Source organism: Microcebus murinus, chromosome 16 (genome assembly GCF_040939455.1).
Source record: "Microcebus murinus isolate Inina chromosome 16, M.murinus_Inina_mat1.0, whole genome shotgun sequence".
In the NCBI taxonomy this organism is placed as follows: domain Eukaryota; kingdom Metazoa; phylum Chordata; class Mammalia; order Primates; family Cheirogaleidae; genus Microcebus; species Microcebus murinus.
In genome coordinates this window covers 49,959,829-49,987,379 of record NC_134119.1, presented here as the reverse complement: position 1 = coordinate 49,987,379, position 27,551 = coordinate 49,959,829, and the positions used below count along the sequence as shown (strand labels likewise).

Below are 27,551 nucleotides of genomic sequence, written 5' to 3'. Positions count from 1 at the left end.
AACAAGAAGAGATAACAATTTTAAATATATATGCACCCAACTTAGGTGCACCCAGATTCATAAAGCAAACCTTACTGGAGCTAAGCAAATGGATTAATAGCAACTCCATAATCACCGGAGATTTCAACACCCCACTGACGGCACGAGACAGATCCTCCAAACAGAAAATTAATAAAGAAATAATGGACTTAAACAAAACTCTAGAACAATTGGGTCTGACTGACATTTAGAGAACATTCTACCCAAAATCCACTGAATATACGTTCTTCTCATCAGCTCACGGGACATTCTCTAAGATTGACCATATCCTAGGACACAAAGTAAATCTCAAGAAATTTAAAAAAATAGAAATCATACCATGTACCTTCTCAGATCACAGTGGAATAAAAGTAGAAATCAACCCTAACAGAAACTCACATTTCTACACAAAAACGTGGAAATTAAACCATCTCCTACTAAATGATTACTTCATAAATGAAGAAATCAAGACGGAAATAAAAAAAATTCTATGAAGAAAACGACAATGGAGAGACAAGTTATCAACTCCTCTGGGACACAGCTAAAGCAGTTCTGAGAGGAAAGTTTATCTCCATAAATGCCTATAACCAAAAGACAAGAAGATCACAAATAGACAATCTAATGAAACGACTCAAAGAGCTGGAAAAAGAAGAACAGACCAACCCCAAACCCAGCAGAAGAAGTGAAATCAACAAGATCAAATCAGAACTAAACGAAATTGAAAACAGGGAAGCTATTCGGGAGATTAATAAAACAAAAAGTTGGTTCTTTGAAAAAATAAACAAAATTGACACACCATTGGCTAAGCTAATGAAAAGCAGAAAAGAGAAATCTCTAATAAGCTCTATCAGGAATAAAAAAAGGAGATATCACAACTGATCCCAAAGAGATACAAGATACAATTTATGAATACTACAAAAATCTTTATGCACACAAACTGGAAAATGTGGAGGAAATGGACAAATTTCTAGAAACACACAGCCTCCCTAGGCTCAACCAGGAAGAAATAGATTCCCTGAATAGACCAATCTCAACAGCTGAAATAGAAACAGCAATTAAAAATCTCCCTAAAAAGAAAAGTCCCGGTCCAGATGGCTTCACACCCGAATTTTACCACACTTACAAAGAAGAACTAGTACCTATCTTGCAGAAACTATTCCACAACATCGAGAAGAATGGAAACCTCCCTGACACCTTTTATGAAGCAAATATTACTCTGATACCAAAACCAGGAAAGGATGCAACAAAAAAAGAAAACTACAGACCAATATCCCTGATGAATATAGATGCAAAAATTTTCAACAAAATCTTAGCTAACCGAATCCAGAGACTTATCAAAAAAATAATCCACCACGACCAAGTGGGCTTCATCCCAGGGATGCAGGGATGGTTCAACATACGTAAATCTATAAATGCAATTCACCACATAAACAGAAGCAAAAACAAAGACCACATGATTCTTTCAATAGATGTAGAAAAAGCTTTTGACAAAATTCAATACCCTTTCATTATGCGAACACTTAAGAAAATAGGCATAGAAGGGACATACCTAAAAATGATACAAGCCATATATGACAGACCCATAGCCAACATCATACTGAATGGGGAAAAATTGAAATCATTCCCACTTAAAACTGGAACCAGACAAGGCTGCCCACTATCTCCACTTCTGTTCAACATAGTGCTGGAAGTCTTGGCTACAGCAATCAGACAGGAAAATGGAATCAAAGGTATCCAAATAGGGGCAGAAGAGATCAAACTTTCACTGTTTGCTGATGATATGATATTGTATCTAGAAAACCCCAAAGATTCAACCAAGAAACTCCTAAAACTGATCAATGAATTTAGTAAAGTCTCAGGATACAAAATCAATAAATACACAGAAATCAGAGGCATTCATATACGCCAACAACAATCTAATTGAGAACCAAATCAAAGACTCAATTCCCTTCACAATAGCAACAAAGAAATTAAAGTACCTAGGAATATACTTAACCAAGGTTGTAAAAGGCCTCTACAGGGAGAACTATGAAACAATGAGGAAGGAAATAGCAGAGGATGTAAACAGATGGAAATCCATACTCATGGATCGGTAGACTCAATATCATCAAAATGTCTATACTACCCAAACTGATCTACAGATTCAATGTAATACCTATTAAAATCCCATCAGCATTCTTTACAGATATAGAAAAAATAATTTTACGCTTCGTATGGAACCAAAGAAGACCCCGAATATCAAGAGCAATTCTAGGCAACAAAAACAAAATGGGAGGCATTAATATGCCAGATATCAAACTATACTACAAAGCTGTAGTAATTAAATCAATATAGTATTGGCACAAAAATAGGAATATGGACCAGTGGAACAGATGTGAGAATCCTGATATAAAACCATCCTCATATAGCCATCTAATCTTTGACAAAGCAGACAAAAACATACGCTGGGGAAAAGAATCCCTTTTCAATAAATGGTGCTGGGAAAACTGGATAGCCACCTGTAGAAGGCTAAAACAGGACCCACACCTCTCACAAAAACCAACTCACGTTGGATAACAGACTTAAACCTAAGGTATGAAATTATTAGAACTCTAGAGGAAAAAGTTGGAAACACTCTCCTAGACATCGGCCTGGGCAAAGAGTTTATGAAGAAGTCCCCAAAGGCAATCACAGCAGCAACAAAAATAAATAAATGGGACATGATCAAACTACAAAGCTTCTGCACAGCCAAAGAAATAGTCATGAAAGTAAACAGACAACCTACAGAATGGGAGAAAATTTTTGCATCCTATGCATCCGATAAGGGACTGATAACTAGAATATACTTAGAACTCACGAAAATCAGCAAGAAAAAATCAAATAACCCCATTAAAAAGTGGGCAAAGGACTTGAACAGAAACTTTTCTAAAGAAGACAGAAGAATGGCCAACAAACATATGAAAAAATGCTCAACATCTCTAATCATCAGGGAAATGCAAATCAAAACCACAATGAGCTATCACTTAACCCCAGTGAGAATGGCCTTTATCAAAAAGTCTCCGAACAATAAATGCTGGCGTGGATGCGGAGAGAGAGGAACACTCCTACACTGCTGGTGGGACTGCAAACTAGTTCAATCTCTGTGGAAAGCAATATGGAGATACCTTAAAGCGATACAAGTGAATCTACCATTTGATCCAGCAATCCCATTGCTGAACATCTACCCAAAAGATCCAATGACACTCTACAAAAAAGACACCTGCACTCGAATGTTTATAGCAGCACAATTCATAATTGCAAGGCTGTGGAAACAGCCCAAGTGCCCATCAATCCAAGAATGGATTAATAAAATGTGGTATATGTATACCATGGAGTACTATTCAGCTCTAAGAAACAATGGTGACATAGCACATCTTATATTTTCCTGGTTAGAGCTGGAACCCATCCTATTAAGTGAAGTTTCCCAAGAATGGAAAAACAAGCACCACATATACTCACCAGCAAATTGGTATTAACTGAACAGCACCTAAGTAGTCACATAGGTACTACAGTAATAGGGTATTGGGCAGGTGGGAGGGGGGAGGGGGGCGGGTATATACATACATAATGAGTGAGATGTGCACCATCTGGGGGATGGTCATGATGGAGACTCAGACTTGTGGGGGGAGGGGGGAAATGGGCATTTATTGAAACCTTAAAATCTGTACCCCCATAATATGCCGAAATAAAAAAAAATAGAAAAAATTAGTCAGGCACAGTGGTATGAACCTGTAGTCCCAGCTACTTGAGAGTCTGAGGCAAGAGGATCACTTGAGCTCAGGAGACTGAGGTTGTAGTCAGCTATGATGATGTCACTACACTCTAGTCAGGGTGACAGAGCAAGACTCTCTCTAAAAAAAAAAAAAAAGAGTGCTACGTGCAGTGGCTCATGTCTGTAATCCTAGCATTCTGGCTGGGAGGCCAAAGCAGGAAGATCACTTGAGGTCAGGAGTTTAAGAGCAGCCTGAACAGCCTGAGCACCCCATCTCTACTAAAACTAGAAAAATTAGCCAGGTGTGTGGCATGCACCTATAGTCCCAGCTACTCTGGAGGCTGAGGCAAGAGGATCGCTTAAACCCAAGAGTTTGAGGTTGCTGTGAGTTAGGCTGATGCTATAGCACTCTAGCCTGGGCAACACAGCAAGACTGTGTCTCAAAAATAAAAAATAAAAAAATTAGCCAGGTGTGGTGGCATGCCCCTGTAGTCCTAGCTATGTGGGTGGCTGATGTGGAAGGATCACTTGAGCCCAGGAGTTTGAGGTTGCAGTGAGCTATGATGATGCTACTGTACTCCAACCTGGACAACAGAGCAAGTCTCTGTCTCAAAAACAAACAAACAAAAAAAAAACCACAAAAAAACCCACCCCAGAACAAATTGGGTGAAAGTGAGAACAAAATTTAGGTCTATTGACCTAAATTTGGCTACCATATTAAGCAGGGCCCTCTGACTCCTTGTAACCACGAACGACTTCGATTTGGAATCTGTTTATTGAATAGTGATGAAGTATTTGCAAAGCCTTTGATGATCCGCCCCAGCAGAGTCCAGATGTGTTGACTCTTCAGGGTGGGGGAGAAGCATCTGTTTGGACTAGCTTTACACCAAGTATGAATATGGTCTTGGGATGTTTAGCCAATGTGCTGGGAAAGAATGCCAGAATGGTGGTTTTTTTTAAATTGATTTTTTAAAATTACCTTCATTGAGATATAATTAACATGATCAAATGCACCCATTTTAAATGCACAATTCAATGAATTTTCAAAAATGCATACAACTGTGTAGTCATCAGCACAATCAAGTATATAACATTTCTATCACTCCAAAATGTTCCCTCATGCCTTTTTGTAGTCAAACCACTCCACACTCCACAGCCCCATGGAACCAAAGATCTGCTTTCTGACACTAGATTAGATTTGCCTATTCTAGAATCTTATATAAATGGAAGCATACAGTATGTACTCTTTGGCAATCAAAAGAAGGACCAATAAACATCAGTATTTGCCCTAGCACCCAAACTGTGATTGGAACATACTAGGTATTCAGTAAGTATTTAGCAAGTGAATGAACAAAGAAATAAATAGATACGATTCTTAAGGGGAAAAAATCATAACAAATTTTAAATACATCACTTAAGCAACCTGAAAAGTTTTCACTTTTTTTTTTTTTTTAAATAGAGACAGGGTCTTGTTCTGTCAACCAGGCTGGAACTCATAGGCTCAAACAATCCTTCCACCTCAGCCTATGGAGTAGCTGAGATTATAGGCATAAGCCACCATGCCTGGCTAATTTTTAAATTTTTTGTAGATATTGGATCTCTACATGCTACCCAGGCTGGTCTTGAACTCCTGGCCCCAAGCAATCCTTCTGCCTCAGCCTTCCAAAGTGCTGGGATTACAGGTGTGAAGCACTGTGCCCAGCTCACTTTTGATAGTAGCAGACTAGCAGGCTGTAGATCAACTTTCCCATGTAGAATATAAAGTATACTATAAAAACTGGGAAAATATTAAAAAGCATTTATTCAAAGGCATGAGAGAATTATCCAGCGGTAAGAGCTTAATGGGGCCATGATAGCCAAGGGAAGGGAAATGCAGAAATGTAAACCTGATATTCAGTGCCATGGTCTCTCTTGAAGGCTTTGCTAATTTTCAAGTGGTGGTTGAAAAGCTGAGTATAATTTCCAGAAGTCTTATGGAGTTGGAAAAAGAACTGAAGTTCAGGCTTATCAAGAAAGATGACTTTTGGTACTCTAGAGGAAAACATAATCTGACAATTTATCAGCTTTCACAAAAACTGAAGCTCATCTTCCCGATGGATAGATCCCCAGATTGGATTAAGGTAACCTGCTCTCAGCCTAATTGTCTGCAAAAGCAAAATTTAATCAACTCTGGAGGAAGACAACACTATTCATGGCCATAAGTATACTCTTTAATTTTTATTCACATTATTCAATTGCCTGGAATTCCATTAAACAAGATCAAATGACTGAAAGCCAAGAGAGGAACAACAGAAACAGATCTATAGGAGACACAGATATTATGGTTATAAGTTATATAAACTTTAGAATATGTTTAATACATTATTATTTATTTAAAAAAATTTTTTTTCGAGACAGAGTCTGGCTCTGTTGTCCGGGCTAGAGTGCCGTGGTATCAGCCTAGCTCATAGCAACCTCAAACTCTTGGGCTCAACCAATCCTTCTGCTTCAGCCTCCTGTGTAGCTGGGACTACCGGTATGTGCCACCATGCCCAGCTAATTTTATATATATATATTTTTAGTTGTCCAGATAATTTCTTTCTATTTTTAGTAGAGACAGGGTCTCGCTCTTGCTCACGCTGGTCTTGAACTCCTGACCTTGAGAGATCCTCCCACCTCGGCCTCCCAGAGTGCTAAGATTACAGGTGTGAGCCACCACACCTGGCCATGTTTAATATATTAGATTACAAACTGAGAGTTTGAATATAGAACTGAAAATTTAAAAAAATTAAATGAAAAGTTGTAGAACTGAAAAATACAATTAATAAAATTAAGAACTCAGAAATTTATTCATAGAGTTGAATAGCCACTAGCCATGCCTGCAGAAAAGATGAGTAAATGGAAAGTAGACAAAAAAACTAAAGATTAGACAAAATATCCAGAGTGAGGCATATAGAGAAAAGACATAGAAAATATATAAAAGAGCATAAGAAAAACATGGAACATGATAAAAAGTTCTAACATAGGTATGACCTTAGTCCCAGAGGAGAGGAGAAAGGAGTGGAAACAAATTTTAAACAGCTACTAGTTGAGAAGTTTCCAAAGCTGATGGAAGACATCAAACCACAGGTAAAAGAAACAATGCAAATGATAAGCAAGATAGATGCAAAGAAAACCACATCTAAGCATAATATAAAACCATTGAAAACCAAAGACAAAGAGAGAACCTTAAAAATAGCTAGGAAAGAAAATGACCAATTACCTTCAAAGGACCAATAATATAACTGACAGTGAATTCTTAACAGAAATAATAAAAAATAGAAAAAAATGGAATGAAATGTTCAAGATACTAAAGGAAAATAACTGCAAAACTAGATTTCTCTCCAGCAAAAATACTCTTCAAAAATAAGCTGGGCGCGGTGGCTCACGCCTGTAATCCTAGCACTCTGGGAGGCTGAGGCGGGAGGATTGCTCGAGGTCAGGAGTTCGAAACCACCCTGAGGAAGAGCGAGACCCTGTCTCTACTATAAATAGAAAGAAATTAATTGGCTAACTAATATATATAGAAAAAAAAATTAGCCAGGCATGGTGGCGCATGCCTGTAGTCCCAGCTACTTGGGAGGCTGAGGCAGAAGGATTGCTTGAGCCCAGGAGTTTGAGGTTGCTGTGAGCTAGGCTGATGCCACGGCACTCACTCTAGCCTGGGCAACAAAGCGAAACTCTGTCTCAAAATAAATAAATAAATAATAAATAAATAAATAAATAAATAAATAAATAAATGTTGGCTGAGTGTAGTGGCTCACACCTGTAATCCTAGCACTCTGAGGAGGCTGAGGTGGGAGGATTGCTTGAGTTTAGGAATTCAAGACTAGCCCTGAGCAAGAGTAAGACCCTGTCTCTACTAACAATAGAAAAATTCGCTGGACATGGTGGTACATGCCTATAGTTCTAGCTACTTGGGAGGCTGAGGCAGGAGGATCAGTTGAGCCCAGGAGTTTGAGGTCACAGGGAGCTGCAATGATGCCACTGCACTCTAGTCCAGGTGACAGAGCAAGGCCCTTTCAAAAAACATTTAAAGACAAAAACTGTAATAATCTGTCACCTTCACTAAAATCAATACTAAAGACAGAAGACTAATTACACATGGAAGCACAAAGACGCAGGAAGGAATAAAGAGCTATGCAAAGGATATGCAAAAAATTAAAATGCATATACACTGTATAAAATATATGATAATTTTTTTTATAGTTCAAATATATGTAGAATTAAAATATATTATGGCAATGATACAAAACACAGGAGGGGGAAGTAAATGGAGTGAAAATATTACATGGTCTGAGAAGTAAAAGTACAAGTTTATCTTATAATTTTATAAATGAATGATGCTTATAATAATCTCCAGAGTGCTTTCTAATCAAATAATTAAAGAATATATAACTAAAAAGGTAATAGAAGGGAAAATGAAATAATAAAAAATATTTAACCCAGGCTGGGTATAGTGGCTCATGCCTGTAATCCCAGCACTCTGGGAGGTTGAGGTGGGAGGATCACTTAAGGTCAGGAGTTCAAGAACAGCCTGGGCAACATAGCGAGACCCTATCTCTAAAAAAAAAAAAATTAGCTGCATGTGGTGGCACACACCTGTAGTCTCAGCTATTCAGAGGCTGAGATGTGGGAATTGTTTGAACCCAGGAGTTGGAGGCTATAGTGAGCTATGATTGTACTACTATATTCTATCCTGGGCAACAGAGCAAGACCCTGTCTCTTAAAAAAAAAAAATCCAATAAAAAGACAAGAAGGGAGAGAAAAAGGATCATAAAATAAGTGGGACAAATAGAAAATAATAGTAAAAGAAGAGATTTATACTTAAATATATATACTTACATAATTATATGTAAATGGACAAAATAATTAAAAGAAAAAGACTGTCAGACTTGAATGAATTTTTTAAATGCTACCTATAAAAGATATATCATAAATATAAGAACACAAAATGATTGATAGTAAAAGGATGGAAACAGATATATTAAGGAAAAACTAACAGAAGAAAGCCTTTGGAGAGAATATCAGAGAAGATTTTAAGACAGACATTATTAGAATTGAAGAACATTTCAGAGTGATACATTGTTGACTGTAAAAACTAGTATCATTATCTTGGGATTTAAACACACAGAATCAAAATGTATGATTATCAATAGTACAAAAAATAAAGAAGGGTGGAGATAGTTGGGAGGTTCTGAGAACATAGGATAGCCTGGGAAGTATTAATAGTAAAAGTACTTATGTTTACAGGACTGTAATGAGTCAATGATTCATAATATAATCAGTATAGTAACCATTAAAAGAATATGAAAAGACTGCAAAACAAAAAGCTAATAGAGAGAAAAAAAAGATTAATCCAAAGGAAGGCAAGAAAGAAGAGAGAATGGAAGATAAAATAGTATACATAAAAACAGTACATACTTCTTATGGCATAATGTTTAGAAAAAAATTCTAAAACAATATAATGACATATAAACAAAAATACACAAGTAATTGTATTAAATATAAAACACTGAATCTCTGATTTAAAGAATACGATGGTAATACTGGACAAAAAATCAAACCCCCAGTACATGCTGCTTATAAAAGACATACCTTAAAAATAAGGGCACAGAAAAGTTGGAAGTATAACAGGAGGATGGGGAAATATACCACGAAAATTCTAATCTAAAGAAAGCTGGTTGGCCGGGAGCAGTGGTTCACACCTGTAATCCTAGCACTCTGGGAGGTCGAGGCAGGAGGATCACTTGAGCTCAGGAGTTTGAGACCAGCCTCTACTAAAATAGAAAAATTAGCCAGGTGTTGTGGCATGTGCCTGTAGTCCTGGCTACTTGGGAGGCTGAGGCAGGAGTATCGTTTGAGCCCAGGGGTTTGAGGCTACAGTGAGCTACGATGATGCCACTGTACTCTACCCAGGGTGACAGAGTAAGACTCTGTCTCAAAAAAAGAGACAGAAATTGAATCCCTCTCCTCACTGCCCCCTTAAAAAAAAAGAAGGCTAGTTTAGCTTATATCAGAAAAAATAGTTGTAAGTATGTATGTGCCTAATAATATAGTTTCAGAAAAATGAACCGAAAATGGACAGAACCGAAAGGAGAAACAGGCAAATCCATGATCATAATGGAGTCTTTAAATCAACTCTCTAATGGCTAATAGAGCAAGCACGTGAAATTTAATAAAGACATAGAAGATGTGAGCAATACATTTAACAAATCTAACCCAGTTGACCTGTGCAGAATTCTGTATCCAACAATGACAGAGTGTGCATTCTTATCACACCAAAATTAACCTCATGCTGATCCATAAAGCCATTTTAAACACATTTCAAAGGCTCAAAATCCAAGAGAGTGTTCTTTGACAAAAGTGGAATTAAGCTAAAAAGCCTTCTCCTCTTCTTCCTCAATAACAACAAAAAGTAGAAAATTCCCACATATTTGGAAAGTAAGCATTGTACTTTTAAATAAGCTTTGGGTGAAAGAAGAAATCATAATGGAAATTATGACATACTTTTAGCTGAATGAGAGTGAAAATAGACATACCAAAATTCATGGGATGCTGCTAAAGTCATGCTTAGAATAAAAATTATGGCCTTAAACACATTAGAAATGAAGAAAGGCTGACAATCAAGGATCTAAATATTCATCACTAATAATTGGAAAATGAAAGGACAACATAATAAATCTAAAGAAAGTAGAAAGAAGGAAAAATAAAGATGAGAGAAGTTAATATAATAGAAAACAGATAATAAAGAGATTTAACAATGACACAATTGGTTCTTTGAAAAGATTAATAAAATCTATAAATCCCTAGCCAGGCTGAATAAGGATAAGAATGAAAGAGTAGATACAAATTGTCAATACTGGGAATAAAAAACGAATATCATCAGACCCAACAGTCATTAAGATGATAAAGAGTGAATAATATGAGCAACTTCATGCTAATAAATTTAGAAATATAGATGAAATGCACAAATTCACTGTAAAATACAATAAGCCAAAACTAATAAAAGAAGTAATAGAAAATCTGGGCAGTCATATATCTATTAAATAAGTAGAATCCCACAAAGAAAATTCCAAGCCCAGCTGACTCACTGATGATAAACATTTAAGGAAGTAAGATTATGCGCATTTAAAAAACACTTCCAGAGAATGGAAAAAGAAGGAACATCTCCTAACTTAAAAACTTGACAAGAAAATTAAAAGAAAGTTATGTCCAGACTGCTTACATAAAATTAGATGCAAAATTTTAAACTAGCAGAAGAAAACGTGATCTAGCCAATGTGAAATATAACCTGGGGGGTGGGGAGGAAGAAAACACAGTACATTGAAAATATAACAGAAGAAAACAGAAAAGTCTTATATATCAGTAATTATAAAAATGTATGCGAGTTAATTCACCAATTAAGAGAAAGGGACTTATAGATTATATTTAAAATTTTCAATATTATGTACAAAAGGTCAGAAAGGTAAAAATAAAAGTACAAGAAAAGATATAAGAGACAAATATGCTTCAAAAGAAATCATAATATTGATTAAAATTTAATTTAAACTATGAAAATGTCATAAAAGACAAACAAGGAGATTATTTACTTTTGAAAGAAACAGTCAAACAAAAAGATACAGCCATCATAAACATATAAACACCTAAAAACATTTCAAGAAAAAAACTTACAAAACTGCAGGAAGAAACAGATGAACAACTATAATTGGAGATTCGAACATACTCCTCTGAGAAACTTGTAGGTCAAGCAAGCAAGCAAACAGACAAAAAGAGAAAATGAAGAAGAAAACCAAAGCCATGACTAAACTGAAGATGTTAGATGCATACAGAATTCCACAGCCAATAAACTCAAATGACCTATATTACATAGATTATCTTATTAACTATATAGCACAATACATTTAGAAATTAATAATAATTATTTACTAATCTTTTCTATTTTTTCCTTGATTTTCTTGAATTTCTCCCTCTACAATTACCTTTCTTCCTATTTATTTGGATTTGGATTTGTTCTGTTCTTTTTCTAACTTAATGAGTTGAATACTTATCTCATTTGTTTTTAACATTTTTCATTTCCTGATAAATGTATTCAAAGTTCTAAATTTCTCTCTAAGTACTGCTTTCCTGTGTCCCACAACGTTTCACATATTGTGATTTTTATTATTGTTCATTTCCAAACATTTCTTAGTTTTATATGATTTTCATTCATTCTTTCTCTTTCCTTCCTTCTCTCCTTCCTTTCCATCAGGGTATTTTTACAAAATATAATAATGTTTTCTTTACAGTCGTTTCAAGGGGCCTTTCCATGACCAATGATGATAATGTGTCATTAACTACAGAGTATGATTCATTGAACCTTCTGTACCTGAAAGCTCACAAAAGGAAGCCCTACTTATCACCATAAGTTAAGTAAATTCCATTTGGATTAACCATTTAAAATAACAAATTAAATTACTAAAACATAGAAAAATATAGATGACTATATGCTTTTGGGGTGGGAAAGGGTATTTTAAAGATGATATTAAATACTGCAGGGCAAGATTTCTCAAGAAACTAAAAATAGAATTACCATTCAATCCAGCAACCCTACTGCTGGCTGTTTACCTAATGGAAAAGAAATCAGTAAATCACAGGGACATCTGCACTCAATGTTTATTCCAGCACTATTAGCAATAGCAAATATATGGAATAAACCTAAGTTTACCATCAATCAACAGATGAATGGATAAAGAAAATGTAGCATATGTACACAATAGGATACTATTCAGCCATAAAAAAGAATGAAATCATGACATCTGCAGCAACATGGACGGAACTGGAAGTCATTATCTTAAGTGAAATACGCCACACAGAAAGAGAAATATCACATGTTTTCACTTACATGTGGCAGCTAAAAAATTTGATCACAGGGAGGTACAGAGTGGAAAGATAGACACAGAGACTAGGAATGTAGTGGGAGGAAGGAGGAAGAAGAGAAGTGGGTTAAAGGGTACAAACATACAGTTACATAGAAGAAATAAATTAAATGTTTCATTGCAGCGTAGTATGACTATAGTTAAAAGAAAATGTATTGTATTTGGGTGATGGACACCCTAAATACCCTGACTTGATCACTACACATTATATACATGATACAAAATTTCACTTGTAACCTATACATTTTTACAAATTAAAAAAGATATAAATTAAAATAAATAAATACTGCAGATGTAGATGGGGAAAAACAGATGATTTTAAAGATAGAACCAACAAGAGAACTAATAGATTTGATGATATAATATAAAATGTTTAAACATTAAAAAGGTAACATAGTGCTCGCTTCAGCAGCACATATACTAAAATTGGAACGCTACAGAGAAGATTAGCATGGCCCCTGCACAAGGATGACATGCAAATTCGAGAAGCGGTCCATATTTTTTGGGCAAAGGACATGAACAGAAACTTTTCTAAAGAAGACAGAATAATGGCTAACAAACATATGAAAAGATGTTCAACATCCCTAATCATCAGGGATATGCAAATCAAAACCACAATGAGATATCACTTATTTACAGTAAGAATAGCCTTTATCAAAAAGTCCCAAAACAACAGATGTTGGTATGGATGCGGAGAGAGAGGAACACTCCTATCCCACTGCTGGTGGGACTGCAAACTAGTTCAACCTCTGTGGAAAGCAATATAGAGATACCTTAAAGCGATACAAGTAGATCTACCATTTGATCCAGCAATCCCATTACTGGGCATCTACCCAAAAGATCCAATGACACTCTACAACAAAGACACCTGAACCTGAATGTTTATAGCAGCACAATCCACAATTGCAAAGCTGTGGAAACAACCCAGGTGCCCATCAATCCATGAGTGGATTAATAAAATGTGGTATATGTATACCATGGAGTACTATTCAGTTCTAAGAAATAATGGTGATATAGCACATCTTATATTTTCCTGGATAGAGCTGGAACTCATTCTACTAAGTGAAATATCCCAAGAATGGAAAAACAAGCACCACATATACTCACCAGCAAATTGGTATTAACTGATCAGCATATAAGTGGACGCATAGGAATTACACTAATTGGGCATTGGGCAGGTGGGAGGTGGGAGAGGGGAGGAGGGGGCAGGTGTATACATACATAATGAGTGAGATGTGCACCGTCTGGGGGATGGTCACACTTGAAGCTCAGACTTGTGGGGGGAGGAGGGGCAATAGCATCATTTGAAACCTTAAAATTTGTACCGCCATAAGATGCTGAAATAAAAAAAAAAAGGAAAAAAAAAAGCTAACATAATTAAAGGCCAATAAAAACTTGGAGAAATATTTGCATCATAATTTCTAAAAGATTAATAAATTTATTATAGGAGATATTGAAAATAAGGAAAAAATCTTCTGACAAAAATGAGCAAATGATATGAACAGGCAATTGGCAGAAGAGAAATAAATGATCAATGAATAAATAAAAAGTTAAGTTTCTACTGATGCAAATATGTACATTAAGAGATTTTTTATTTATTAAATTGGCAAATATCAAATGAACTTGAAATATGAGCTGTTGCTTGAGTTCAGGGTAAAGTTTCTGACATACATTTTTTTTTTTTTTGAGACAGGATTTCACTCTGTTACCCAGGTTAGAGTGCAGTGGTATCATCGTAGCTCACTGCAGCCTCAAATTCCTGGGCTCAAGGGATCCTCCTGCTTCAGCCTTCTAGGACTACAGGTGTGTGTCACCATGCCCAGCTAATTTTTTTATTTTTTGTAGAGACAGGGTCTCGCTATGGCCTAGGTTGGCCTCAAAATCCTGCCTCAAGTGATCCTCCTGCCTCCCAAAGTGCTAGGATTATAGGTGTGAGCCACTGCACCCAGCTTGATATATTTCTGATATAAGACTAAATTATTATAAACTTTCTAGAAGGAGTTTTGGGAGCTTGCATTAAATTCCTTACAATGTGCACATACTCTTTTAACTTAGAAATCCCTTTTCTAGGAATTTATCCTAAGGAAATAATCAGATTTGGTTTGGGGATATTCATTAAGGGAGTATTTGGGAAATTGTTTAAATTAGCATATATCCTTTCAGTGCAAGACTATATAGTTAAACTACTTTTGTAGAATATTTTTATAAAATATTTTTATATTTAATCACATGAAAATGTGTCATAGAGGTCTTGGTAAGTTGGGACTGATGCCAGGTGGATGAGCAAGGATTAAAACTAGAGACACCAGTATGAACCCATGTTAGGCCTCATAGATACACATGGTTACATACATACAGAAACATTTAAAAGCATGTGTATAGTTTACAAACACATCTCACTCTGTCAGTTGAGAGCACCTAGAAGCAGTGACTCTCCCCAAAAGCAATGAGCACACTCAGCACCCAGGTCTTGCCTTCTATATAATGCCACTTTCTAGTAAAAGGAACTGTGCTCTTTGGAGAAACGGCTGATTTTAGAACTGGGGCAGGAAATATACAAGGTGAGCCTGGAGAGCCTTTTAGTGCCAGTAAGGAAGGAAGAGATGAATGTACAAACATACACACATATATACTGAAGAGGTGAAGTCAAAGGGACACAGGAGACAACTGAAAGAGGTCCTAAATAGACAAAGCTGGAACAATTTGAGCAATAAAGTAATATTGGATTATAACACAAAGTAAAAATAAATATTCATGAATCCATGCTGATATAATAAATGGTTGAAAAAATTAAAAATGGTGGAGAACACCGATATCCCATGCAGAAGAATTCTAAATAATTTATACAGATACTCTGCACTTAAAAAGATGGAACATAACTCATTACTCCTTAACTCTGGGCTGTGCTTAGTAACTTGCTTTCAAAGAGAACAGTATGGAAATGGGGTATAAAAGAGTAAATTCATGGTGGAAAAACCTGCAGACACCACCTCAGTCAGGTGAGCAAGGCCAGCACCTGCAGTGACAGGGGTCCTGTTGACAGTGTGTGCCCTTGACAGGACGTTATGAGGATGGCACTCTGTGGTCTTCTGATCCCAAACCCCAAACCCCAATCTAATCATGAGAAACACATCAGAAAAATACCAGTTGAGAGACATTCTACAAAATACCTGAGCAGTACTCCTCAAAACTGTGAAGCTCATCAAAAACAAGGCTAGTTTGAGCAAGTGGCACAACCAAAAGGAGCCTAAGGAGACAAGATGACTAAATGCAGTGTGGTATCTTGGAGGGGATCTTGGAATAAAAGGTAGACGTTAGGGAACAACTGAGGAAATCCAAATAATGTATGGACTTTAGTTGATAATAATTGTGACAAATGTACCATATTAATGAAAGGCATTAATAACAAGAAAGCTGGTGGCTCACTCCTGTAAACTCAGTAATTTGGGAGGCAGAGGCAGGAGGACCACCTGAGGCTAGGAGTTCAAGACCAACCTGGGCAACATAGTAAAATCTTCTCTCTAAAAAAAAAGTTAGAGGCATATTAATGAAAAAGAAAACATGAAAAGATGAAGATAAAAAATATATACAGGCTGGGAGCAATGGCTCATGCCTGTAATCCCAGCACTTTGGGAGGCTGATGCAGGAGGATCACTTGAGCCCAGGAGTTAGACGTTGCAGTGAGCTATAATTGCACCACTGCACTCTAGCCTACATGACAGAGTGAGACCCTGTCTCAAAAAAAACAAAAAAACCCACCAAAAACAAAACAACTGTATATCTATATATACACATATAGAACAGAATAGAAAGTGCAGAGCCTGCTCTGTGGCTCACGGGCACTATGTGTTATGGAGGCAACCAGTGGACATGGTGGACACATTCCCATGCATTGACCTGGGACAACTGGCTGCCAGCTTGGAAAAAAACAAATTAGATCTTTGTTGTCACACAAATAGCAAAAAGGGAGTCCCGATGGATTGAAAGCCTACACATGAAAAAAAAAGTCAAAACTTAAATAAGGTTAAAGAAAACTAAAGAAAATTTATGTCTCCACAAATAGGAGGGTGTTGAAAAGAAACATGAGCAATACAAACCAACCATAATAGAAAATTAATAATGAAGTAGTCTGTACCACAATTTTTGTTGTTGTTTTGTTTTTGGTTTTTTGACACAGACTCTCACTTTGTTGCCCAGGCTAGAGTGAGTGCCGTGGTGTCAGTCTAGCTCACAGCAACCTCAAACTCCTGGGCTCAAGCAATCCTCCTGCCTCAGCCTCCTGAGTAGCTGGGACTACAGGCATACGCCACCATGCTCGGCTAATTTTTCCTATATATATTAGTTGGTCAATTAATTTCTTTGTATTTATAGTAGAGACAGGGTCTCGCTCTTGCTCAGGCTGGTTTTGAACTCCTGACCTGGAGCAGTCCGTCCTCCTCGGCCTTCCAGAGTGCTAGGATTACAGGCGTGAGCCACCACGCTTGGCCTGTACCACAATTTTAAAATCCTATCGGATGAAAGGCATCATAAAACATTAAAAGATAGGCTAGGCTCAGTGGCTTACACCTGTAATCCTAGCACTATGGGAGGCTGAGGCAGGAGGATTGCTTGAGCTCAGAAGTTGAGAACAGCCTAAGCAAGAGTGAGACCCTGTCTCTACAGAAAAAAAAAAAAAAAAAAAGAACAGAAAAAGAAAAATTATCCAGGCATGGTGGCATGCACCTGTAGTCAAAGCTACTTGGGAGGCTGAGGCAGGAGGATTGCTTGAGCCAAGGAGTTTGAGGTTGCAGTGAGCTACAATGATGCCACTATATTCTAGCCTGGGCAACAAAGTGAAACTCTGTCTCAAAAAAATAAAAGACAAAGTATACACTGGGCATATAAAAGGGAAATAAGGTGATATCCAGACTATATAAAGAATCTCTACAAGTCATTAAGAAAAAATAATGTGACAGAAAATTGAGCAGAGAATACAAACAGGTAATTTCTAGAAGTGGAAATTGGAATAGCTAATTAATAGAACCTTATTAATCCCATAAAATGCAAACAAAGGTCACAAGACATCACTTTTCACACACAGCACATTGGCAAAAGTGAAAAGTCTGACAATATTGGGAAACAACAAAGATGGACAGAACAGGTTTTTGTAGGGACAGTGGGACAGAGAGGGAGTCTGGCAAAATTGATGAAGGCCATTGAGTCCCTGGGTCAGAGCAGCACTGGCCTTGGGACAAAACAAGACTTCCTGGGGACATACATGCTGGTCTGAGAGCCAGGCCTGAGGCAGTGCTCTCCACTGAGGAGGCCGACAAAGCAGCTAGAGAACTATTTTAATCTGCAGAGAACATGTAATGCCAAGAGGTGAAGGGGTGGCCCATGCACAGGCAGTGGTCAGTGCAGGGCTGCAAAGCCAGGATGTCCACCAGGCCCTTGCTCTGTCCACCACTCACATAGCATGCATTTACAGAAGAGCCATTGGCCATCTACAGGCAAAAAGGAAGATGCATATTTCCTAAAGTGTTTTCCTATAGCAAATAATTAAAACTCTCATTTAAAATGGCTTGTCTATGACTCAATTATATTTCCCTTAATTGTAGTAGTTTAGCTGTTTTGTTTTTGTAAAATACACACATGAAATTTACCATTTTACCTATGCTTTAGTGTACAGTTACACTGGCATTAAGAACATTCACAATGTTGTATAACCATCACTATTTATTTCCAAGTTTTCATCATCACAAGCTGAAATTCTATACATGTAGTTCCATTCATTTTAACTTTAAAAAATTGTTAGGAGTAACTGATTACTTTTATCTTTTAAAATTATTGAGATATAATTCATATTCCATATAATTTCCCCTTTTAAAGTGTATAATTCAATGGTTTTTTGTCGTGGCCCGTTTACAGGACGGAGGATGAACACAGAACACAAAACACAAATGCAGAACACAAAGAAAAACGTGGACACACATACAGACGGTTGACTCGAGTAACAATACACTGGGTCAGTTTTATTTTTATACTCTAAAAAATTAAAGTTAGTTCCTTGTACATAACCACCCAGGCATTTCAGCAATGGCCATAAATTCTGGAATACGTAGCCTTAGGGAAGCAGATATCCCCTGGCTCAGAATTTTCAGGTGGTTGCTCTAGGCACCAGGCATAGATCACGGACTGAGATTAGCAAGGATGGGCAAGGTAGCCACATGGGGCATTTCTCATCTCCAGCTTCTCTTAGGCTGATCCCCTAAGATCTTAGGCTGATCCCCGGTGGCTGTGCCTGGCTTAGGTTGCCCCTCCCTTGAGGGGTCTTACCCATCATTGACTAACCAGCCATCTTAGGGGGCTCAAGCAGCAATCACAGGAACAATGTGTTTATCGTGTGGCCTCCAGACCCCCATTGCCTTGGGGCTGGGCAGCTTTGCTTACTTGCAGCTCAGGTCCTTTGTTATGCCTCTAGGCAACAGTCTTGTTTATCACAAGGACCTTGTCCGGAGCACATTGCTTTTAAATGCTCTGGGCAGAACATGTACACTACTCACTAAATTTAATTCTTAAACTAGGAAAATATATGTCAGTCCCCTACAGTTTTTAGTATATTCACACATGCTCTGTCAATCATCTTTACTATCTAATTCCAGAACATTTCCTTCACTACAAAAGGAAACCTCATACTTCTTGTCATTCACTCCCTAGTCCCTCCTCTCTCAGCTCCTGGCAACCACTAATCTACTTTCTATCTCTATGGATTTGCCTATTCTGGACATTTCAAAGAAATGGAATCGTATGACACCAGGTCTTCTGTGACAGGTTTCTTTCATTGAGCATAATGTTTTCAATGCTCATCCACATTGTAGCCTGCATCAACGCTTCCTCCTTTCCAATATCATCCATGGAAGGATAATATTCCACTCTGTGGATAGACCACATTATGTCTACCCTTGTCTATCTGATGGACATTTTTGGTGTTTCCACCTTTCAGGTATTACGAATAATGCCACTCTAAACATTTATGTACAAGTATTTGTGTGAACGTAGATTTTTATTTTTCTTGGGCATATGCCAGGAGTGGAATTGCTGGGTCATGTGGTAACTGCACTTAACTTTCTGAGGGGCGGCCAGACCCAGAGTCCAGCCGGGATGGCCCTGCCACCCAGTGTGAGGAGCTGGCCGCTGCCAGACTGTTCTCCCTTGGCTGCCCTGTTTACCCACAGGCAACGACAATGTGTGAGAGCTGATTACTTTTATCTTGTAGGAAAGCAGAAATGAAGACGAGTTCTTAAGCTTTTTACGCAAACCTTCCCCAGCAAGCACACTCCCACAGTCTTTAACGCATAATTAAAACTCTCCAGAGAGAGATGTGGCTAACCCACGCAAGCCCTTGCTGCCCTCGCAGAGGAAAGCTGGGCGGACGGTGGACAGGGCGCTGAGGGTCCCTCATGCCGGTGCTGGGGCCGGTGGCGTGAGGCACGCCAGGGCTCTGGGCTTTGGAGCCCACAGTCTGGTCCAGCCAGGGCTGCGCCCAGCCCCCACCGTGCGCTCCAGCCCCCTCAGCCCGCCGGGGCCCTCACACTGGGCGGCAGGGCCATCCTGCCTGGGTTCTGGCTACTGGTTGCTGCCCACCTACCGTGGGTTCCCCGTCGCCCTCCCATGTGCCCACGGCCTGTCCATCCCCAAATCTGGTCAGTTCCATCTCCCAGGGTCGCTGGGGTCTAGCCCTATGGCGCATTCTCTCCTTAGCAGCCGTGTCCAATTTAAAAACGTCCTTGCTGAAAGCCCTAGGTGGGCATCCAGTTAAAAGTGGCACGTCTATTTCTGCTCCCTCCTTAGGTCCCCCTAAAATAAAGCACAGGAATTAAAGGTATAAATCTACAAGAAAAAGGAGAGCAGGAGAGGGACTCTAAGCCTTCGAGAGTTCCATACATTGTGGCTGGGGAGGGGCTGGGGTGGAAGTGTAGCCTGGCCAGCAAGGGCCTCTAGAACCAAACTGCCTAGACAAGGAAGGCGGTCACTTGTCTTGGACAAGTTTCTTCAATGACAGAAACCTCGGTTTCCTTATCCATAAGATGGGAAAAGAACAGCATCTTCAATTTTTGTTGGTATTAAAACAACCTAGATGTGTAGTTAAGTACTCAATAAATATTAGTTATTTTCATAAAGGGATAGAAAGCAGATAAGAAAAAGGGAGATAATCTCCTGGGCATAGAAGGGAGGATATTTACAAGGTAGTCAGAACAAAGTGTAAATTCGGCGAATTTTTCCTCTAAATCTCTATTATAGCTCCAAGATAAACTATGCATTGCATCACAGGTATTGACGTTCAATAAAGTTTAAGAATGCTTTTAAGGTAGTTTTGTTGTCACAAATATCTTCTAATTTTGTCATTGTAAAGCATGCGCTGTGATTCTTTGTGTGTCCCTCAAACTCTTGAGCTTGGCTGCAGCTGACCCGAGTTCCCCAGAGGCTTGTGGCCAACATTTATCCCTTCCTTGCTGCAGCCCCTCTGTGAGGCACACTCATCTTCAAAACCTCAATGGGGAAAGAAGATGGCCAGGGTCAATGAGCCTGCAAAAACACTGCCTCTGGACAATGGAGGTATAACCAACACCCCACTGAAGGTGATGGTTCTGTTTGTTAGTGGGAGTTGGCTGTCTACTTTGCCTATGAACTTGTGCATGTCACCACTGTGCTGCTCTGCAGAATATGAAATATTGGGAGGTTTTGAGTACTCACAAATGACTCCATCATTTTAAAATTGCCAATGATTATAGGAATATTGGAAGGGATTAAATATGCCAGGGATCTGATAAACTTTTTAATAGAAGGATCTGAAAGATTAAGCAATACCATTTAGGAGAAAATTACTGAATAAGAAAAACAAAATGCAAAAAACCACCTCTGAAGCAGAACTAACCATAAGAGGAGTCCTTTGCTACAATTAATCATTAGTGCGGAGCTTTTTTAGGGAAGTAGTACATAGGGTCTAGGAAAAAATAATGTGTGATGATTGAATGCTTAATAATGCATATAAGCTTGAAATCAGTACCATAAATTGTATCCTAGAAGAGTGTAAAGGAAATTAAAGTCTCAGGACCATGCCCCCAACTCCTTATGCAAAAGGAAAGGTCAACCCAGGAGACTGAGTCCTGCAACACCCCCTTCCACAGGAACAGCTGTTACTAATAGTACCCATCAGCCAGGTCCCCACAGAAGGTAAGAGACCTCAGGGATCTATAAGGACTGGCCAAACAGATCATTCATGAGGAAATTCCTTGTTGGAGCAACTGATTATTCCTTTAGTCCCTTTTTTCTTCAAACATTCACTTTACCTTATGTAAAGGATTTCCTGGGCCTCACAAGAATATAAGCATTTGCCTCACTGTCCACCTCCCTTCCTCCTTTTTCTTTCTATATGCCTTCTCCCCTTAAATATTGAAGTTCCTAAATCCCCCTCCAGAAAAAAGTCACAGATGCTTCTGTGGCTTGGATTTTTCCTGGGCGTGTCCTCAAACCTTGACTTAATAAACCTCTTCTGATTGAGCTCTCTGCCTTAGTCACTTATTTTAGGCTGTCATAAAAGTGACCACAAGGGACTGCTGGGGGTAGAGCTCCTTGTGACTTGCGGTGATTGTCCTATTGGTGCTAAGATCCTAGCTAGAGTTTTACTCTGATTGTGAGGCTCACCAAGGCTAAACAGCTGTTCTCTCCTGAGGTTCCCAGATCTCCCAAAATGTTGGGTTTCAGATCCAAGGTTTATTTTGCCAAGAAACTGCCCTAAAGGCATTTTGGTCGCTTTTGATAAGGAAGAGGCAGACCAGTTTCCTGCTTTCCTGACTACAGAGAGCAATCTTCAGCTTGGGTCCCAGCTTCAGGTAAGGAGCTGGTTTGGGGTTTCATTTTAAAATCTGATAGCTGAAGGTTAAGGCCTATTGTCAGCTGGCTATACCTTCTCCTTATACATAGGAGAACAATGTCTGAATTGTGTGATCGTTTTTTCTAGTTTTTTGGTTTTGGTCTGTCTTACATGAGATTTGACCAACTCTTGATCAAACTTGACAGAACCTCTAAATTATGGGAAAGAAACAAGGCCTCGAAAATCATCTAAAACCTTTGCAGCTGCAGTAAGTCAAGCTGCACCTCTATTGACACCAACTGGTTAAAAAATATCAAAATATTTAACCCACAAAATATATTTCTTTGACATACTGAAAAGTGGCCCTTCCAACAAAGATTAAGAGTCTGACACTTAAAAAAAAAAAAAAAAGTCTGACATTTTTACAGGTCTAAAAAGAGACATTCTCTGAGAGATGCTACATGTGAGGTTTCATTTACATAACAAGACCACCTTCAGCTTTCTCTCTGTGCCATTAGAATTAAATATACCATTAAAAATTCTATTTGTCAATGGTCAGATGACATTAAGATGAATCCTTTATATTAGACTCCTAAGTTTAAAAAGTATGTTTTAGATCTCTTATTCTAAATAATTTCCTTATTTGTACTTATAGGAAGATCAAATTAAAACAACACATAATAATGGGGCTAGCTTTAAAATGTCTCTTGATAAAATGAAAGACCAAGAATCTGAACTAAAATGAAGATAAAATCTTTTGTATGTGTTGTCCCTGTAGGAGTAACTGCTCCTGTGGAAGTAATGGTTAAGGACAGTCGACCTTGTGGCTTAATGGTTAAGAAGCTGTACTTTTGCTATTGTGGTGGGTTCAATTCCTGGTCAGAGAACAGGTCCCTATTGATTTCATAATTATATGGCTTTTGATTTTTTGAGGCACTCATTTATTATCAATTCTTTTCTCTTCCTTAGATAGCCTTTGACTTCCTGTCTTCTTCCATCTGTGAGGGGCACATGCGGCTTTTGGGTCTTTATATGTAGGTAGCTAAGAAGATGAGACCCTAAAAAAATATGGCTAGACAAAAATATGGGTTGTACCCCATTTGTGGCTAGCAAAATTTTCCTTTCTTAGAGCTGTCTGTGGGGCAGTTCTGGATCTTCTAAAAAATTTGCTTTACACCTCTTCAGAGACACCTCATATGTCCTTGATTAAGTCCGAATTTGGTTAAATTTAACTTAAAAGCTACCTTTAAGACAGCCTGGGATCCCTTAAGGAAAACAAAAAAGGTGCCATAGACTCCTTTTTTTGAGAGAAACTTTTGTTTTCTTCATGGAACTCCACGAATTCTAAGTAGAGAGATTCCTCTCAGATCTAAAATTCTGTCCTCTTTTGTATTGGGTTACTTGATTTCTTTGGCTTTTGAGGATATCAGTATTACTCTGTATCATAAGAAGAATTTATCTTTGGTGTGTATAATGGCTAAGGCAAGAATGACAATGTTAATGGCAGCTGACTATGCTACAGAGAGCTTCTTGTTTCTTTGTACATTAGTAAGAAAGGGTATGGTTTAAACACTTAGAAAAATGTCTTTGTAACAAAATGCACTGTAAAGGCCTTGCATGGGTTGGTCCCATAGCATCTCTCTCTTTTGGGGACCTGAGATTCTGTGTGGGCTTGCCCTGAGCGTGGTAGTCCAGTTGGAATTAAAATGTCTACCAAGGGCCAGGCACAGTGGCTCACACCTGTAATCCTAGCACTCTGGGAGGCCGAAGTGGGAGGATCGCTCAAGGTCAGGAGTTCAAGACCAGGCTGAGCAAGAGCAAGACCCTGTCTCTACTAAAAATAGAAGGAAATTAATTGGCCAACTAAAAATATATAGAAAAAATTAGCCGGGCATGGTGGCACATGCCTGTAGTCCTGGCTACTTGGAGGCTGAGGCAGGATTGCTTGAGCCTAGGAGTTTGAGGTTGCTGTGAGCTAGGCTGACGCCACGGCACTCTAGCCTGGGTAACAAGAGTAAGACTCTGTCTCAAAAAAAAAAAAAAAGAAAAATGTCTAGCAAGGTCACCTCCCTACGTGGATTGGTCTCCAAGGTGTGACATTCTGACATATTTTGGAGGGATTCTGAATTTCCTCTAAACTTACTGTATGTCTACTTTGTTAATGAAAAAAACCCCAAACTTCACAAAATAATTTGAAGAAGTTTATCTGGAGTTGAATGTGTGTGACCAATGACCCAGAGCACATATTTTTAAGAGGCTCTGAGAAAACATGCCCACAGTAGCCAGGTTACAGTTTGATTTTATACATTGATGGATATAGGAATTACATGTAAGACCCTAAGTCAATATTTGGAGGGTGTACAGTGGTTTGGCCTGAAAAGTTGGGACATCTCAAAGGGGAGAAGGATTACAGGTTATAGGTGAGTTTAAAGATTTTTAGATTTGTAATTGGTCAAAGAAATGAAGCTTTGTCTAGAGGCTTGGAATGTTTTAACTTAAGATAATTATGTCTGTTAATTAGAGATAAGTCACCAGACGTGTATGAGACTCAAGTAGTCTGTTAAGCAGATTGATGACCTGCAGGTATGGTTTAAGCTTCATCTTGCATGGGCTTAGGTCCTATTAATGATTTAGTGTCTGGCTGTTACAAAGAGTAACTTCAAAAGGGAGGAGGCATAACTAGGTGTGTCTGACCTCTCTTCTCCGTATGGCCAGCAGCTCAGATTCAAGGTTTTTCTGCGGTCCTCTTAACCAAGAGAGGGTCCATTCAGTCTCCTGAGGGGGGCTTAAGATTTTATTTTAGTTCACACCTTATAAAATCCTATGGTAAATCCCTAAGATTTTGTGTTACTTTAACAACCATTTAAAATCTTCCTCTAACAAACCCAAGCCCCTTCAAATAAAAGACTTGGAGTCTCGTCTCTCCTCCTCTCCCTCCCCTCCCCTCCCCTCCCCTCCCCTCCCCTCTCCTCTCCTCTCCTCCCTCCCTCCCTCCCTCTCTCCCTCTCTCTCTCCTCCTTTGAGATGTTAACTTGCTGTTTTGTCTAAAGCTCAATAAGGGCTTCTCCAGATAAACTTTAACTTTTCCATTCAAAAGGCACAGTATAAACTTAACTGTTCTTGTAAACTACTAAATTGTACTTGTCTTATGGAATGAAAACCATAAAGTCTTTGTGTGTACATATGAATGTTGTATATTGTGTCTACATAAATGTGTATATCTATATATATGTTTATATATTGTCTATGCTTGATACCAAATTAACTTAAAAATATGAGTACTATAAGTATTAAGCTCAAATGCTTTTCAAGTTTATATGACTTTAGTAATCATTAGTCAATAAAGATAGTTTAAAAATTATTAATAAAATAAAAACATCTTTAAAATTTAATTTACTCATTCTGTCTAACTACTGAACAGGCAGGTTTTAGACAATTTCTACTAAATTCTTTTTTTTACATTTTTTGAAGAGCCAGAGTCTCACTACATTGATCAGGCTGGTCTTGAACTCCTGGCCTCAAGGGATCCTCCCACTTTGGCCATCCAAAGTGCTAGGATTATAGGCATGAACCACTGTACCCACACCTAGTCAATGCTAGATGTTTTAATGTCATAAAACTGTTACTTATGTGGTATTTTTGATAATTGTTTGACAGGCCTGTGAGCTTCTGTCTTAGCACCTTTAGATTCTAGACTCTAAACAAATAGTCATAATAAGGCCTGGGGACATACAGAATTCTCCCTGGCTCAGCTGTTCCTCCTAGTAATACTGGGAAGGGTTTGATATTACCTCCACAGTTTTGTTCTCAGTCCTGAGAACTCTGAGCTCTACACTTGTGTGTAAACTCAAGACTCAGTCAGGCCCTGCCTTTCAAAGCCATCTTTGGTGCCATGTGGCTACTTGGGCCCAGGATGACTGAGAAAGGCCTTAGGGAGGGTACCTGTGACATACTTTCAAAATTCATTTCAGTAATTTAAATTCTTTAAGTCATGTTATGCTAAATTAAATAATAGATCATCATAAAATGTCTGAGTCATTTCTAGGTAAATAAAAATACTAAAATAATTATCAAATATAAGTTTAAGTTTATATACCTTGATATCTTATTTTTATATGGTATAAAAAGCTAAATATATTTAAATCTATTAATAGAAAAATTAGGGATTGATAACAGTTCAAAATGACTTTCTAGATTTTTCACTAAAAATAAGAGTTACTAAGAGTTAACATTGTAATTACTATTTTTTGGAGACAGGGTCTTGCTCTGTTGCCCAGTCTAGAGTGCAGTACAACTTCACACTCCTGGACCCAAGCAAACCTCCTGCCTTAGCCTCCCAAGTAGCTAGGACTACAAGCATGCCCCCTGAGCCCAGCTAATTTTTCTATTTCTTGCTCTTCCTCAGGCTGGTCTTGAACTCTTGACTTCAAGTGATCCTCCTGCCTTGGCCTCCCAAAGTGCTAGGATTACAAGTGTGAGCCACCGTGCCCAACCAACATTGTAATTATTATATATTATTAAAACTACTAGAGATAAAAAATTCTATATATAAAATATATTAAAAAGTAGAAGATATGGTTTTTTGTGGTAAAAAAAGGTTATAAGAAAATATAAAAATATGGCTTTTGTTAAATAGAAAATAATTTTGCCTAATTTAGAGGTTTTAAGAATTTTGTTTTAAAGTAAAAAAAACAAAAAGAATGATAGATAAAACTAAATATAGAAAGTTAGAAAAAAAAGAAAATGGTAAAAAAATTATAAAAGGTTATAAGTGGTTTATGAAAATCTTACCCTGTCCCGTGTCAAACTAATTAAGATTGTTTCAAGAGGTTCTGAAAAAATGTGCCTATAGTAGCCAAGTTACAGTTTCATTTTTTTATTATATATTCATGGAGACAGGTCAATATGTGGAAGACATACATGGGTTTGGCCTAAAAAGGTGGGACACCTCTCTTGTTTATAGGGATTTGTTTATAGGTTTTACTAAATTATCTTTTAGCTGTTTATAAAGTTT

The 27,551-nt window shown here is 38.0% G+C and overlaps 1 protein-coding gene and 1 non-coding gene across 2 annotated transcripts in view; one reads left to right on the top strand and one right to left on the bottom strand.

The window, feature by feature from the left end:
- Positions 1-27,551, bottom strand: part of POLN (DNA polymerase nu) — a 143,859-nt gene that overhangs the window by 37,809 nt on the left and 78,499 nt on the right.
- On the top strand, positions 13,081-13,187 carry LOC142861440 (U6 spliceosomal RNA). The gene has a single exon (XR_012912670.1). It is a non-coding gene; the product is annotated as a U6 spliceosomal RNA (small nuclear RNA).